At 44.4% G+C, this 17,506-nt stretch overlaps 1 pseudogene; it reads right to left on the bottom strand.

Moving 5' to 3' along the window:
- Positions 1 to 15,681: 15,681 nt before the first annotated feature.
- Positions 15,682 to 16,721, bottom strand: LOC121754428 (annotated as a pseudogene).
- Between the last annotated feature and the right edge of the window lie 785 nt (positions 16,722 to 17,506).

Below are 17,506 nucleotides of genomic sequence, written 5' to 3'. Positions count from 1 at the left end.
TCCTTCTCAAGATCAGGTGGCTGACATCTTTACTAAGCCACTTGGCCAACAACCTTTCGTGAAGCTGCGAAATAAACTTGGTGTGGTTTCACTAGCCTCACTCAGGTTGAGGGAGGGGTGTTAGAATTCTCAAGATCCGTGAGAAGGAGATTAGCTTGATCAAGTCATCGATCAAGCCACTGATGCATGAGAAGAAGATTGGCTTGATCAAGCCATCGGCCGATGACTTGATCAAGCGGGTTGAAGGAGATGGCTTACTCAACCAAGCCGAATTGCATGAAGGTAATGCTCACGTGGACTATGCTCATATGGAATCATGCACGACTAGGAATGAGAGTGCACGAGAAAAGACTCAGCACAAGAGCACTGGATCATCACCAATGACAGTTGTAGCCAACAAAGCATTGAGGGACCACTCTTGTACGTTCAAGGACATCTTGCTTAAGGGATTAAAGCCTGCTGTTTGTTAGGATTAGTTTTGTTGTTTAGCATGTTAATCATAACAGAATGATAAGTCTAGATTGTTCCACAGTTTGTATATATGCATCGTTTGTATGCTTGATAATCAATCAATCAAAACACAACAGTAGTCTTATCTTGTTCTATTTACAGCAATATTCAAGTTTGTTTTCTTCATCATGCTTTGGTGTGTTCTCTTTCATGGTATCAGAGCAGGATCCTAGTGATCTTGTCTCTGCTCTTCCTTCCTTTTCTTTCTGTTTTGTTTTCTATCCCAAATATGGAAGGCCCCAACTCTGCATCTGGAGGTATCACTCAGAGTCAAACGACTCTGCCACTCTATGCACATCAGCTACCTCCAATTTCAGTGAAGTTGACTGATGCGAATTTCTTAATGTGGCAACAACAAGTGGATGTCACTGCCTATGGATATGGCCTTAAGGGGTATCTGAATGGAGATAAGAAAGCTCAGCCTCAGACAATCTTTATTGCAGAAGGAGAATGAACTTCAGTCATCAATGAAGACTTTGTTTCATGGCAGAGACAGATAGGAGAGTAGCAGCCTGGTTGCTATCATCTCTCTCAGAAACGGCCTTAGGACTTGTTGTGGGTTTGAGATCTGCAACGGACATCTGGAGTGCCCTTGAGACCAATTTTGCTAGCAGATCTATAGCCAAGATCATGCAGTATAGGCAACAAATACAGAATCAGAAAAAGGACTCACTGACTATGAGTGAGTATATTGGAAAAATGAGAAATTATTTTGATCTTCTAGAATCAGTAGGATGTAGAGTGTCTTAAGATGAACAAGTGATGCACATCATTGGAGGTTTGGGATAGGAATATGATCCTGATGTATGTGCAATCAGTTCAAGATCTGATTCTTGGAGTTTGGGAGATGCTACTGCATTTTTACTCACTTTTGAGTCAAGAATGGAGTCTATGAAGTCCAACTCTTCCAGTGCTGAGGGTTCTAAACCCCTTCTAAATTTGGTGCATCAATCAAATCAAAAAAGGGATTTCAATTCATATAATCACAGGATTGAATCAGGAAGTGGAAGAGGGGGATCAAGGAATCAGAGAGGAGGCCGAGGTGGAAGAGTTTTTGGTAGAGGAAATAGCAAAGTGGTGTGTCAGCTGTTTGACAAACCTGGACACACCGCAGCAAAATGCTGGCATAGGTTCGAGCATAACTATGCTCCACCACAGCCACAGCAGCCTCAGTTCAGAGGAAATGCTCCAAATCAACACCAAGGATTCTTCAATCCTTCAGCACACTTGGTCCACACAGCAACTGCTATGCCTCCTCCATCTCTGAGCTCTAGGACTCCATCTAAACTTGGCTTTGAATCTAATGCTTCAACAAGTTGGTATCCAGATTTTGGAGCCACTCACCATGTTTCAGGAGATTTGAGCAATCTCAACATCAGTTCAGAATACACTGGAGGTAAACACCTCTTACTTGGAAATGGTTCTTCTATTGCTATTTCTAACATAGGAGAGTCTGAATTATCACCCCACTCTGCTAGTTTCAATAGAAAGCTCACCCTAAAGAGTCTCCTGCGTGTCCCTAGCATCACCAAAAATTTGCTTAGTGTATCTAAGTTTGCTAGAGATAACTCTGTCTTTTTTGAGTTTCACCCTGATTTCTGTTTTATCAAGGACCTGGGAACCCAGGAAATCGTACTCAAGGGAACTTTTGACAAGGTCTTATATCATTTCCTATTTGACCATTCACCAATCACGAGAAGCTCTAGCTCCATCACTCCATTTCTTGTTTCTGCCTCTTCCAATCAAGGCTGCCCAGTCATCCACTCAATCAGCTCCACTGTTCCAGTAGCTAGTGATGTTCCTAAGTGTAAGTCTAGTCTTGCTTTATCCTTGTGGCATAATAGACTAGGTCACCCTACTCTAGAAATTGTCAAAGATGTTCTCAGAAGCTATAATGTTCCTTTTGATTCAATGAATGACTCTCATATTTGTCTCTTGTTGCATTTCTAAGGCTCATAGGTTACGTTATAATGCCTCTGAATCTGTTGCTTCCTCTCATCTTGAGCTCATACATAGTGATCTCTAGGTTCCATCTCCAGTAGTCTCAAGAAATGGCTATAGATACTGTCTCCTTTGTTGATCACTACTCAAGGTTTACTTGGATATATTTGTTGAAGAACAAAAGTGATGTTGCTGGTGTTTTCAAATTCTTTAAGTCCCTGACAGAGAATCTGTTTCAAACCAAAATCAAGGTTTTTCAATCAGATGGGGGTGGAGAGTTACAGACTCTGACCTCGTTTTTTTAAAGAAAATGGGATTTCTCACAGAATTTCTTGCCTCTATACTCCTCCACAAAATGGCTTAGCTGAGAGAAAACATAGACATGTTGTGGAGACAGGACTTACACTCTTAACTCAAGCTTCACTTCTAAGCATTTTCTGGGATGATGCTTTTGTTTTAGCTGTGTTTCTGATTAACAGAGTACCCTCTAAGGTCATTCATGGTATTTCTCTATTTGAAAAGTTGTTTTCTAAGAAGCCTGATTATGCTGCTTTAAGAGTTTTTGGGTGCTTGTGTTTTCCTCTGCTCAGGTCTTACAATAAACACAAGCTTGATGGCAGATCAATGAAATCTGTATATTTGGGATATAGTGGATCTCACAAGGGATATAAAGCCTTGCTTCCGGATGGGAGAGTCATTATCTCTAGAGATGTTTTATTTGATGAGCATACTTTTCCCTGTACTTCACTTTTCCCTTCTGATGACTCAGACACTCACTCACCAGTGCCAAGTGCACCTCAGCCGGCTCATGCCTTCGCACCTATTGCTGAAACCACTTCACAGCCTGTTGGTTCTGATATTCACTGTCATAATTCACAGCTATCACAATCCTCCTCTCATCATCCACCAGATTCTCCACTTAATGTTGACTCTCTACACTCCTCAAGTGCTTCTCATCCAGACTCTGGGGATCCCTCCATCACTCCTGCCTCTAATGCTCTCCCAATTACTGATCTTGTTTCTAGTGGGCATCACATGACAACAAGGTCCAAGGCTGGTATTTTCAAACCTAAGTTATACAATCTGCATGTCTCCCCTTACTTCACACCTAGATCGGCTCAAGAAGCATTGCTTTCACCTGAATGGAGAGCTGCTATGCTTGCTGAATTCACAGCCCTTCTCAGGAACAAAACTTGGATTTTAACCACTCTTCCTCTTGGGAAGAATCTTGTAGGATGTACATGGATTTTCAAGTTAAAGCTTCACTTATCTGGAGAAATAGCCAGGCACAAAGCCAGGCTTGTAGCTCAAGGCTTTTCACAGGAACCTGGTTTTGACTTCACTGAGACTTTCATTGCGTAGAAGCGGGGCACACCCTGCCTCAAATAGACCGTGTTCGTGCGGACGAACAAAGGTGTATCAAAAAGACCAGGAGGATCCACAATGATCTGGTCGGATAAGTCTTCGGCCTCCGTGATGATGATGTTGTTTCAGACGAACACTCCCAAGACATGGCAGAGAGTGAGGTTCCTCGCTGGGTGGGTGGCAATTAGATGGCATTGGTAGGCGGTCCAAAAACCCAGATGCAACTTCCTTCTCTGCTTGGAGCACCAGAGAAGATATAACTCTGTCATCGATGTCCTAACAGCGGAGTTCGACTGCCCCAATAAATTGAAATCCAGGTAAAGCTGTACAAGACTCAGAATTGGGTTGTTGAAATGAACGGAGCGGGAAATAGTGGACTGGAATTGCCCTGCATCAGAGTGAGTAAGTTCCTCCCAGGCTTCCTGGGGCTCAAATTCCACATGTCTGCGGGGAATTCCCCGCTCCCTACTTCTCCACTCAGGCCCTATGGCCTCCTCTAAACTGCACATTCCCAGACGCACGGTCCACTCAATCAAGCTCATCCGTATCTCTCCGCCAAACAGCCTAAAACTGATACATTCCTCATCTAGATCAGTGGTGACCTTAAACCTAAAGGTCGTGAAAAACTCCTTCGCTAATCTAACCGGGACACTCGGATCTCCATTCTCCAACAACCATTCGAATCCTAACGCGTGCAAATAAGATAGAAACTGCTCGCGGGCACCTAAATCATCTAAAGAAGGAATGTGAAGTACCTTTCCGCTCTTCACCTGCTTACTCCCTTCATCCTTGCTATCGAAAGCTTTCTGTAGCTCCTTCGAGTCGAAAAGCTTCATCTCCTCCACCAGATCATCAGTAAGGTCCACTGTCCAGCGCCGGTACCTCAGTCTCTCTATCGGTGGGTGGACTAACTCTCGATGATCATTCTGAAGTTGTTGTTCTGCGTACTCCTCATCCTCCAAAGAGATATCGCTGTTGGAGGCTGATTCCTTGCTGGCAGCGTATTCGCTATCACTTCGCTCCCTCCGGTGTTCCTGGACTCGCTGAACTGACTCAGTAATGACTATGCCAGTGTTTACTGTACGTGGCTTCTTGTTGCTGGGCTTCTTCTTCATAGGGGCCTTCCCCTTTCGTTTTCTCTCTTCACGGTATCTAACTTTCTCTCCGTCATCTATGTCTTTCTCTTCTTCGGGTTCCTTCTCAGCTTGTGTTGAAAGTGGATCCTGGATAGTAGGACTGGTCTCCTTGTGGCCTACTGACCTGGATGCGAGGTCCAGACCCTCAGCCATCCCGTCAGCCTCTTCACCTTGGCCACTCAGTGTTGGAGATACCGCTCCGGTTTCCATTGCAGTATCCTCTAGGTCGGTAACAGGTAAAGGCTCCTCCCCAGGTTTTGTGGGAGTGGTCCTTTCTTCTTCACTCAAGATCTCCACGGGATCTGCCTCTGTGTTCGGCTTCGCCTTACTAGCTGCCCATTTGCCCAGGCATCGCTGCGATACCCTTTGCGGCTTCAGTTGTACCTCCTTCTGGTCTCCCTTCAACACTAACTTCCTCTTAACTGCCTTTGGTTTTATCACGGGTGGTACTACTTGTTCAGATTCCTCTAAACTCTCTGTCGTCTCCTTTTGAGCAGTATGCTCCTCAACTGCCCCTTTTTCTTGCTGGGGAGTTTATGACTTGTCTTCCATCATTCCTCCTGCTACCCCGGATTTGAGGTCCGGTCCCTCAACCATCCTGGCAGCGTCTTCTTCCTGCCGATATACCCCTTCCAGAATCGCTTGAAATTCTTTCTCCGTCATAAGGCCCTGCTTCCTGGCCGTCTTATTTAGATCTATAGTCTCTCTTGCTACTCTTTGAGGAACCGGCTCTGCTATCGGTGTCTTCTCTGTCTCACCGCTCCCTTCTTTGTCTCCCTGTTTTTGACTCGTCCTAGCCTCACGCTCCTCAGGGTTAGAGTGGTAATGGGCAGCGACAGCGTCAAGTTCCGCTGAATTGGGTACTGAGGTTTCTGATGGCGCGGTCGCCGAGAGAGTTCCCTCCTCTGAATGTACTGTTGTATGGCTGACCATCGCAGGCAGAATTTCACTGGGTGCGGTTCCTACGGCCCCCATTTGGCCGAAACTGGTCAGCGCCGTCGTCCAGTCCCTTGTCGGGTCTTGTTGGCGAAGAAATGCCATCATGGCATCCATGGAAATCATGGGTGGCGGCTGAGCGGTCGGTGCCGGTGGTGGTGGATTTGGCTATGGTTGTGCCTCCGGGGTTTCTTGGCGGTGAGGTTTGATTTTCTTGGCGAACGCTTTCTTCCCCATGATCGGAAATTTACGATTTGGTGGTGGAAAGTAGGGTTTGAACTGGTGGAAATGGGAAAGAAACTTTTGGGATAGAAAGTGTAAATGAGGGTTTGTGAGGGAAAAGGGTTGGGATGGTGAGTTTAATTTGGGTGAGAGAGAGCAGTTGCAGGTGGTTGTAACCGGTTATCAGGGGTTGCCGGTCGCGACGCTTCAGAAGGGAGGCGGTTTAGATTTCTGGCCTCTGATTGGTCAGCGTGTCCCTTCTCTCTGCTCACGCGCCATCCTAGCCGCTGTCACCCTGCAAAAGCTGCACAAGCCTTAATTCAAATTATCGTCCTCTCCATAATTTCCCCTATACTTACCTAAAAAAGAAACTAATTCAAACGGGCACCTAAATAAAATTTGAAATAGCACCAGATAAGTAATCCCTTGGTCAAAGCGTACTCCAAATTAAAATTAAGGCCCGAAAATATTTTTGGATTTTTAGAAATTATCTTGCATGCAAAGATTAACTACGTATTTATAATATTTACATCTTCCTTAGGCAATTTGGAATTCTACTTGGCCAGTATATGCAAACTATTTTCAAAAAGAAACTAGCCACGTGGAACTCCAAATTCCTATCTTACTGATCAGTAGACAACCGTAGTAAATGGTTGCAGTGGAATTTCATCCACTACACCCACCTCACTATTCTCCCTAAATATTTTTAGCCTATGTCCGTTTACAATGAAAGGTTCAGAGTTAGGAAAACTCCCTGAAATTTCCACTGCTCCATTGGAACGGAGTGCAGTTATGATGTAAGGTCCTGTCCATTTGGACTTGAGTTTCCCTGGCATAAGCTTCAATCTTGACTGGAAGAGTAGTCAAGATTTCGATCATGCCACAATTTAGTTCGCTCTTTGTACCACATAGCTGAGTCGAATGACTCCAATCTAAGTTCCTCAAGCTCCTGCAGTTGCAGCTTCCTTTCCTCTTCACAGGCTGTAGCATCCATATTCACTTTCTGTACTGCCCAGTATGCTCGATGCTCGATCCCAACCGGTAAGTGGCACATCTTCCCAAAACAATCCGGTAAGGGGACATGCCTATGGGGGTTTTGTAGGCTGTTCGATACGCCCAGAGAGCATCCTCTAACCTTACACTCCTATCCTTCCTAGAAGTGTTCACAGTCTTCTCCAAAATTTTCTTTATCTCGCGGTTAGAAATCTCCGCTTGACCATTTGCTTGCGGATGGTAAGGGCTGGATAGTCTATGGTGCACACCGTACTTTTTCATCAAGGATTCAATTGTACGGTTACACTGAATCGGCTGAAGAGCTTACCTTGATCGGATATGATCGCCCTGGGCACACCGAATCGGCTGAAGATATGACTCTTTAAGAACTTGGCCAGCTCCTTGGCTTCACACGTGCTTGTGGCCTTGGCTTCTACCCATTTGAAGACGTAGTCTACAGCAACTAGGATATACATATTCCCATAGGATGAAGGAAACGGACCCATGAAGTCCATTCCCCATATGTCGAATAGCTCGCAAACTATTATGGGTACCTGCGGCATTTCATCCCGGGCAGATATTCCACCGGTCAGTTGGCAACGCTCACAGCTCCTGCAGAACTCGTACGCATCTTTGTTGAGAGTTGGCCAGTAAAAGCCGCTACCCAGAATCTTCCTTGCCGTCTTCTTGGACCCGAAGTGCCCTCCACATGCTAACGAATGGCAGTGGGTTAAAACCATCCCGCTGCTCCCAGTCAGGAATGCACCTCCTTATCACTTGATCGGACCCTACTCTCCACAGATAGGGGTCGTCCCAAAAGTAGTATTTTGCTTCACTCTTTATCTTCATTCTTTGGGCTTTGGTAACACTCGGTACTTCCAGAAGCTCTCCAGTTACTAGGTAGTTGGCCAGGTCCGCATACCATGGTTCCTGCCCTACCTTCTCTTTCCTTTTTGCTGTATCATTCTGACCAGTAAGTTTCAACACTTCTTCCAAATCAATTTTTTTGGGCGCAAAAATCACCTCACACAAATGTTCCTCCGGAAACTTGTCATGCACTTCGTCACCGTTTCCATCTTGCATTATTCTGCTCAAATGGTCTGCCACCTTGTTCTCGACTCCCTTATTATCTTCCACCCTGGTTACCTCGTTCGAAAGCTCCTCAAACTCCTCATCAGTCATAAGGACTTTCTTTCTGGCCGTTTCGTTCAGATCTATCCCCTCCCTTTCCATTTCTTGGGGAACGAGTTCCGCTACCAGTGTTCTCTCCGATTCATCTTCCTCCTCCCGGCTCTTCTGCTCCTCGCTTGCTTTCCATTCGCCTTCCCCTAGGTCAGAGTCATAATAGGCAGAAAGAGGGTCAACATCCATTGGTTCGATTTGTTGGCGAGTCGGGGAGGGTTTTGAGGATTCTGATGGTGCGGTCGTCAAGGGAGATTTCTTTTCTGGTGGGATTGTTGAGGAAGTTGGAATGGAAATCGGTGGGTGCACTGTGGGCTGAACATTTGTTTCTGGGGTTGGTACTATCGGGGTTCCTCCGGTCATGCTTGATCCGCTTCCGGTTTGGTTAAAACCCGCCAACACAGCCGCCCAATCTTTATTTGGGTCCTGCTGCCTGAGGAACTCCGCCAGTTCGTTCAAGGGAATCATCACCGGAGCCTGAAGAATCGACTCTTGTGGTTGCGGTTGTGGGTTTGGCGGCCGCTCTTCAGTTGGCGGTTGTATTTCTGGGGTTTCATCTTGGAGGTTTGAAAAGGGTCTCACCGAGGCTTGTTTGTTTGCCGCTTTCTTTAAATCAACTTGTTGGAGAAGTGTTTCTGCGGGTAGAAGGTTTTTTGCAGCATCCCCCTCTTTTTCTAATTCACCATCTGAGAATTCCTCAGTACTGGCTGGTAGTTGAGCCCCTGCGGCTCCAATAAATTCTGATTTCTGACAAAAGTTCATAATTGCTTTTTCTATCTCTTCATCAGTCAACCCTTGGCTACTGATCAGATCACACCATGCAGCAGCTTCTATGTCAGCCTGTTCATAAACATCTAAAGCCTGGAGTTTCTCCTGCAATAGTTCGGTCTCAAGAAAATCTTGGACTAGGGGGTCAATCACATCAACATAGCATAGATTTTCAGAATCAATGGGTTTCTTCATGGCATCATTTATATCGAAGGTAAACTTCTCCCCATGAAAATCAATGTAAATAGTCCCCTCGGCCATATCCACTATTGTCTTGGCCGTTCTCAGAAAAGGTCTTCCTAACAAGACTCCACTAGACTCCCTCGCTTCATGCTCACTCATTTTGATCACATAAAAATCAGCAGGGTATGTAAAATCATGCACTCTTACTAACACATTTTCTAAAACTCCCTCAGGACTTATGCACGACCTATCAGCCAGTTGGATCAATACTCTAGTATTTGACAGCCTCACTCCTTTCAACTGGTTATAGATAGACAATGGCATGACATTTATATATGCCCCCAAATCACACATTGCATGTTCGACCTTCACATCTCCTACAGTTATGGGTAGGGTGAACATACCTGGGTCGGCTCTCTTGGGTGGTAACTTCTCTTGCACTATTGCTGACGCTATCCCTTCCACCATAATCTTGCCATCCTTCTGGGCTCTCCCAGCTATGAAGTCCTTTATGAATTTCCCGAGAGGGGGTAGCTTCACGGCTTGGAGGAATGGTATGGTGACATCCAGCTTCCCGAAAATTGATAAGTAATCCACTGGGTTCTCTTTCTTCCTCTTTGTAACAAATCGGAATGGGAATGGTTTCTCCCATTTTTTCTCCTCTACTGGTCCCTCAGCAACCTTCTTGGAGTCTTTCTTGGGTAGTTCCTGGGTCTGGGCCTCCATTCTGGGCTCTTCCTCTTGAGGAGGTTCCTTCCCGGTCAGTAGGGTGTCGGGTTCACCTCTTACACTTGGTGTATCATCCAAGAAGAATGGATCCTGCATCCGAGGCATAGGTCTCCCTAATTCTTCCACTGAAATGGTATCGCCTCCTATCTTCGTTCCATTGGATCCTCCACTAGGTCGTTTCGGTTGAGGCGCGTCATAAGTAGTTCCTGACCTCAACGTAACCTTACTCACATTTGCCTTTTCGGGCATTTGGACTGTAGATGGGAGTTTCCCTGCATTTCCCTTCAAATCACCCACCGAACTGGCCAGTTGAGCTAACTGCATATTCATCATATCCATGTTCGCCTTATGTTCCTTCTGGGCATTTTGCATCCCCTGCACGACCTCATTATGGGATTGCAATTCTCCTTTGATGCTCTGTTGTGACGCTAGCATTTCACCCATCATGTCCTCAACGGATCTCCTTGGCCTGTTCGAATTTTGGAAATGACTCGGCCCTTGGTGTTGATAGTTCTGGGAGTTTTGCTGGCCTTGATTAGGCGGGTATTGGTTATACTGGGCAGGAGGGGTGTACTGATCTTGAGGATATTGATTCTGGTGCTGGCCTTGGAATTGATTTTGGTTCTGATGGTGTTGGGGTCCTGGGTTCGGCTGATTTTGGAAATTTTGGAAGTTTCTCTGGTGGGGCGGCACATAGACAGGGTTCGGGTTCTGGTTTTGTGGGTTTTGGTTTTGGGATTGTTGGTTTCTTCCTGACCAGTTGGGCTGGTAGTCTGGGTTTGCTGGTCCACGGTTAGGGTTTTGGTTCGGATGGGGGTTATACTGGTTCTGACCTTGGTTCTGATTTTGGCTTCCGTCACCCCATCGGAAGTTTGGATGATTCCTCCATGGTGCATCCCGTTGTCTACCTTGAATCCAATGCCTACTAGAATTGAAGTACCCCGCAGCATTAACTTATTCCATATTCCCGAAGTCATTAGGCTGATCATAGTTCGGTCCTTGATTTCCCTGCTCTGCACCCTTGTAGTTCCCAGCTGGGGGAGATGATGGAGTGCTCTTCTCGATCGCACTCAGAAGTGACTTCTTCAGCTCATCTATTTTCAAATCCATTTTCTGCTCCAGCTTATTTTCCTGATCAGTAGACGAGGCAACAGAAGTCCGCTCTCGGTTGTATCCTTCCCTTGAATGGTCATACTCTTTCTTTGCATTCAGTAGCTTCCTTAGGACTCTCTTCGCTTCGCTGACCCGTAATTGCGTGAAGCTTCCTCCTGACGATGAATTTGCCAGGTCCTTGGTTACCGCGCTCATACCTTCGTAGAAAGTATGATGTACTTCAATGTCCGCCATGCAGTGGTTGGGACATGATTCCAAAAGACCCATGTATCTTGCCCAGTAATCACTCAAGGGTTCATCATACCCTTGCTTCACATTAGTTATTTCCCTCTTCAGCGCGCTTGTCTTGGATGACGGAAAAAACTCACCCAGGAATGCTGACTTGAAATCGGCCCAAGTCTCAATAGAGTTGGGGGGCAGGCGCATGAACCAGGTGTTAGCTTCCCCCTTGAGCACAAATGGCAAAGCCTTCAGCCTATAATCATCCTCAGTCGCTCCTGTTGGTCTCCTCTGCGCCCTACAAATTTTACAAAACTCATGAAGAAACTCATACGGCCCTTCATAGCTCTTCCCACAGTATGTAGGCAGGATCGCGATCACATGAGGCTTCACATCGCATGCGGTTTGCCCTGGAGTAACGACTATGGCTTGCGGGGGCTCTCCTTCAGTATGTGCGTTCAGCGTCCCGATCTCCGGGTCTTCATCTCCCTGGTTAGCCATTTCCCTTGGGTTGCCTTCCAACAGTGGTTTCTCTTCTGGTATTGGTCCCTCTATGGTGCCCTTCTCTTTGTCACTACTCGTGCCTAGGTCAGACAAGGTGGTCGACAGGCCAGAACGAGTGGTTACGAGTATAGTTCCTCGCTTGAGTATTTTCGGCCTCCACTGATCAGGAGACAAGCTACTGCTCATAAACTGAAATGAAAAGAAAAAGGAAAATTATACACAATATATACACCAAAGTATCACACACAATAGCAACTCAAAAACGCCATCCATCCCCGGCAACGACGCCATTTGAAAGAGCCAGGGGTGCGTAGGTGTCGTTCAAGCAAGGATATATCCTACTGGTCAGGATAGAGATCCTAACTAAGCCTAGACCCTAGTTTCAAAGATTCCTCAACCCTCTTCTACTGGGTAGTATAGTGAAGGTAGGGGTCGAATCCCACAGAGATGGTGACGGTTGGACAGATTGCGGTGATATTTTGGATGGTTTGGTTAGCTACCACGCTTGGGTTGAGTCTCTACCTAGACGGGAAATTAAGATGGTGTCCTACTGACTAGGAAGGGTGAATGGTGGTCGACATATAGTGGTGTACGTGGAATTATGGTGGATGCGGTGTAATAGAAAATATGCGGAAAGTACTAGGTTTCTATAAAAGGCTAAATAGAAAAGCAGAGAGTAAGTGGTAGTTGTGGTGACTAGGCTGACAGATCTGCAGGGTGTACTAAAGGTGAAGGACAAAAAGCAAAAAGCATCTAAAAAGCAAAGTGGTCCCAAACTTGGATATGGACATCATCTTCTTCAACAAACACAAACTAAAATCAGAAAACAAATCAGATTCAGCACCATAAAAATACAGATTAATAACTCACGAACACAGATCTACAATCAAAAATTCCAAATCGAAAATCAAACATCGAAACTGAAATCCCGCCTACTGATCAGCATGGAAGAAAACAGGAAACACATAACTGCACCTTGCATGAAACAAACCTCTATGAAATAAAAGTAAAACGGATTATGCTAACTCGAAGAAATAAACTACTAACTGGAAACACACGATTCGATACTCAAAACGACCAGAAACTCTAGATCTAAGCTAACTAGGCAAAAGGAAAAGAGATCGGCGAAGTAAACTGAACAGAAAATAACTTCATAGCATAAAACAAGTTCGGATCTGCAAACAAAGTACTTCTAGGCAATGAAATTCAAAATCAAACAAAGATCCAGCGTAAGGAAAAACAAGCAAATTAACTACGAAAATGAAATAAAAGTGTTTTGCCACGCCGGGCGATGGAACTTCTAACTACGATCTTGCTGACTAGATGAGAACGTCTGGAACTCTGGGAACTTCTTGATCTTCAAGTGACCATGGCAGTGGCGAGGAACGAGACTCTGGACTGGGCTGAAGGACTGAACTACCGAGAGAATTCTACCTAAGAGTGATGATGATGAAATTAGATCCCCCATTTCTCTCTCCAAGTGGCTTCCTTTTATAGGGAGGCTTACCCTTGATTTTAGGGTAAAACCTTGTGGTGAGATGACTTCTTTGCCCTTAATTGTGATTGATCAGTCCCAGCTATCCTTCTTCTCCATCTCGAGCCATTTTTGCATGTATACTGGTCAGTACGTAATCGTCCTGACGCCCTTTTCACCTGAAGTATCTGAAGCTTTGCCTACTGGCTAGAACACTCAACCTGCACGCTTAAGCAACTTGTTTTGCAGATAAAGTTCAAATATGCACTTCATACTGACCAGTAACCAAGGCCTAGAATACGACTTATCAATATCTACATGAAACAGCCTGTTGGTTTTGAGCAGGGTGGTTCTTACCTTGTGTGCAAGTTGAATAAGGCAATATATGGACTCAAACAAGCTTCCAGAGCTTGGTTCTTTACTATTCACTCAGTGCTTCTGTCTCTTGGTTTCCTTCAGTCAAAGGCAGATGCATCAATGTTCATTAGAAGGACAGGTTCTGAATCTATCTATCTTCTAATTTATTTGGATGATATGCTCATCACAGGGAATTGCCCTACTGCTATCAAGAAGGTGATTGATCAGTTGAATGCTCATTTTTCTCTCAAGGATCTTGGTGAAGTGAATCTCTTTCTTGGAGTTGAAATTGTTAGAACTGAGCATGGCCTCCATTTGTGTCAATCATCTTACATTAAGTGAAGGCTAAAATGACTGGTGCAAAAGGTTGTCCCACACCTATGGTTTCCAACTGTGAACTTAGCAAAAACATTGGAGAACCTATATAGAAGTATCATTGGTGCACTTCAATATGCTGCTATTACAAGGCCGGATATCAATTTTGCTGTTAATAAGGTGAGCCAATACATGGCCTCACCGCTTGACACTCACTGGAGAGCGGTTAAGCGCATTCTGAGGTATCTATTAGGCACTCTAGAATTTGGAATTCAAATTCTTAAATCAAATGGCATGTTATCTACATTTTCTGATTCTGATTGGGCTACGGACATAGATGATAGAAGATCCACTACTGGTTTTTGCACCTATTTTGGCAATAGTCTTATTTCATGGAGTGTAAAGAAACAAACTGTTGTAGCTAGGTCGAGTACTGAAGCAGAGTATAGAAGTCTTGCTCATGCCGCAGCTGAGATAACTTAGCTCAGTTCTGTTCTAGGAGAATTGAAGCTCACAGCCCGTTCAGAACCTGTGATTTGGGTAGACAACCTAAGTGCTATTGCTCTTGCTTCCAATCCTGTCCTACATGCTAGAACCAAACACATCGAGCTTGATATTCACTTTGTTAGAGACAAGGTTCTCAATAGATACATTGAGCTGAGGCATGTTCCTTCTCAAGATCAGGTGGCTGACATCTTTACTAAGCCACTTGGCCAACAACCTTTCGTGAAGCTGCGAAATAAACTTGGTGTGGTTTCACTAGCCTCACTCAGGTTGAGGGGGGATGTTAGAAGTCTCAAGATCCGTGAGAAGGAGATTAGCTTGATCAAGTCATCGATCAAGCCACTGATGCATGAGAAGAAGATTGGCTTGATCAAGCCATCGGCCGATGACTTGATCAAGCGGGTTGAAGGAGATAGCTTATTCAACCAAGCCGAATTGCATGAAGGTAATGCTCACGTGGACTATGCTCATGTGGAATCATGCACGACTAGGAATGAGAGTGCATGAGAAAAGACTCAGCACAAGAGCATTGGATCATCACCAATGACAGTTGTAGCCAACAAAGCATTGAGGGACCACTCTTGTACGTTCAAGGACATCTTGCTTAAGGGATTAAAGCCTGCTGTTTGTTAGGATTAGTTTTGTTGTTTAGCATGTTAATCATAACAGAATGATAAGTCTAGATTGTTCCACAGCTTGTATATATGCATCGTTTGTATGCTTGATAATCAATCAATCAAAACACAGTGATAGTCTTCTCTTGTTCTATTTACAGCAATGTTCAAGTTTGCTTTCTTCATCATGCTTTGGTTTGTTCTCTTTCAGTAAGATTGTATCTCAAGATTAAATATGTAGTGTTTTTAGTTAATGAGATTGAATCTCACAACTCAATCCTGGATGGATAATCATGAGATAATTAGTCATAGTCAACTCCTTCCAACTAAAATAGTCTCACAACTCAATCCTAGACTATATTATATTTTAATATTTTATCTACGAAACTGAACGCCATTAATGTATGAAAAAATCTTGTAAGGCTATCAACATTATGTACGAAAAGTATATTTTTGCTTGATTTTTTATGATTCTACTTCTCAAATGATACCATATGTGGCTGAGCATAATAGAACCCAATCAATTGATTGAGTTCATTTTTTTTTTGGGTTGCTTACGGTTTTGGTTAAAAGAATTTGGACGAAAATTACATAATTGTAACTGAAAAATTACGGAACTTCATTTATATTTCAAATGCAAACAAATCTCAAAACCAAACACACTGAATACATTGGGAAGCTGATATAGTATGAATTATTGAAGCTTTGAGATACGATTTAGTTATTAATAAAGGAAGCCACCTTCTTGATCATATCGACGCCAACCTGATTATCCGGAACAAACACACTGAATACATGATCTTCTCCTGCAACCTCAACACACTCGATTTTTCCCTTCCACCCACAGTTGCTCAGCACCTCCTTGTAATACCACCCTCTATCCTTGAGAAAATCCTTCTCCGCAACGTAAACCAGCACTTTCCCGCACCCCAAACCCGATATCTTCGGATCCTTACCCGGATTCACCCATCCCTCAAGCTCGGCCAAACAAATCGAAACAATTTCTCACAAAACTCCCTCCAACCCTCCTTCGTCGTTTCGCTCCCAATCGGATCCACGCCCCCGAAGAAGGCGCAGTTGAGGAAAATCCCTTGCAACTTGAAACCCTCCGGATTCTCCGACCCGACCCGCATGGCGACGTTGTGGGCGATATTGGCGCCGGCGCTGTCTCCGCCTAAATACACACGCTTCAGATCGGCGAACTCGTTGATCCACTCCTCCTTTCCCTCCGCGCTCCACTTGAGAGCGCGCCATGAGTCCTCGAACGCGATCGGGAGCGGGAATTCGGGGGCTAATCGGTAATTTACCGAGACGGCGACGACGTTGGCTTGTGCGACTAAGTGATTGAGGTGCTTCTGGTAGAGCGGGGAGAAGGCGGATTCGATGACGAAGCCGCCTCCGTGGTAGTATACGAGGAGCGGGAGCTTTTTGGTGGGGTCGGCGTTGGGCGGGAGGTAAATCCGGGCGGAGAGGTTGATCTCCGGTGCGATTTCGACGTCTTTGGATTGGACGCCGGTGGCTGGATCAAGAGATGGGGGAACAACATCTTCGCCAGTAAGCCTTTCGAGTCTGCCATTTTTGTAGACTCTGAACATAGGGGAGAAATCGTGGAGGATTTCGTCGGCCATTGATGAGAGAGAAAGGAGTATTCTTATTTTCTCCGCTCTCTATAACTGAACTTGCATTTCATTTACTCGTCGGCAAGCTTTAAAAGACATTTATTTCTAAATTAATAAAAAAAGTTGCTCCCTCCTCCGTCCCCGATTAATTGTCACTATTTGACCGTGCACTGGTTTTAAGAAAGGTAAAGAAAAGTTGGTTGAAAAAGTTATAGAATGTAAGACCCATTTTTTTATATTGGTTTTATAATAAAATGTGAGTGAAGTGAGTTAATGGAATGGAGAAACCCACATACCATTTATGTTAAAAATGAAGTGTGACAATTATTGAGGGCCGGACCGAAATGGAATAATTAATCGGGGACGAAGGGAGTAATTAATAATTGATCAAAACTATATGAAAAATTACTCTCCGTCCTTGAAAAGTATGAGCTATTCCCTTTTTAGTCGTCCCTGAATGTATGAACTTTCTAAATTTAAAATCTATTTCTCTCTAAGTCCCTGAATTTATTAACTTTCTAAATTTAAAAGCTATTTCTCTCTAATGAGACAAGATTTATTCACTTGCCACGATAATTTAATTATTTTTCTTTTTTATCTCTCTCTTACATTTATCAATTATACATTAAAACATGTATCGAACTGAATATTCCAACTTTTTAGAGTTGGAGGGAGTACTATCGTTCCAGCTTAAACTAATAGTCCATTGGATCAAGACTGAGCCTAAATTCATAAAAATTACAATCAGTCATGGTTTTAGGCTGAGGCGAGCAGATGCACTTTACTTGAAAATGAAAAGTGAAACAAACTGAAAATATCAAA

The sequence above is a fragment of the Salvia splendens genome, chromosome 11 (genome assembly GCF_004379255.2).
Source record: "Salvia splendens isolate huo1 chromosome 11, SspV2, whole genome shotgun sequence".
NCBI classification, from domain to species: domain Eukaryota; kingdom Viridiplantae; phylum Streptophyta; class Magnoliopsida; order Lamiales; family Lamiaceae; genus Salvia; species Salvia splendens.
The sequence above is the reverse complement of the archived record's forward strand: the minus strand, read 5'-3'. Positions and strand labels throughout refer to the sequence as shown.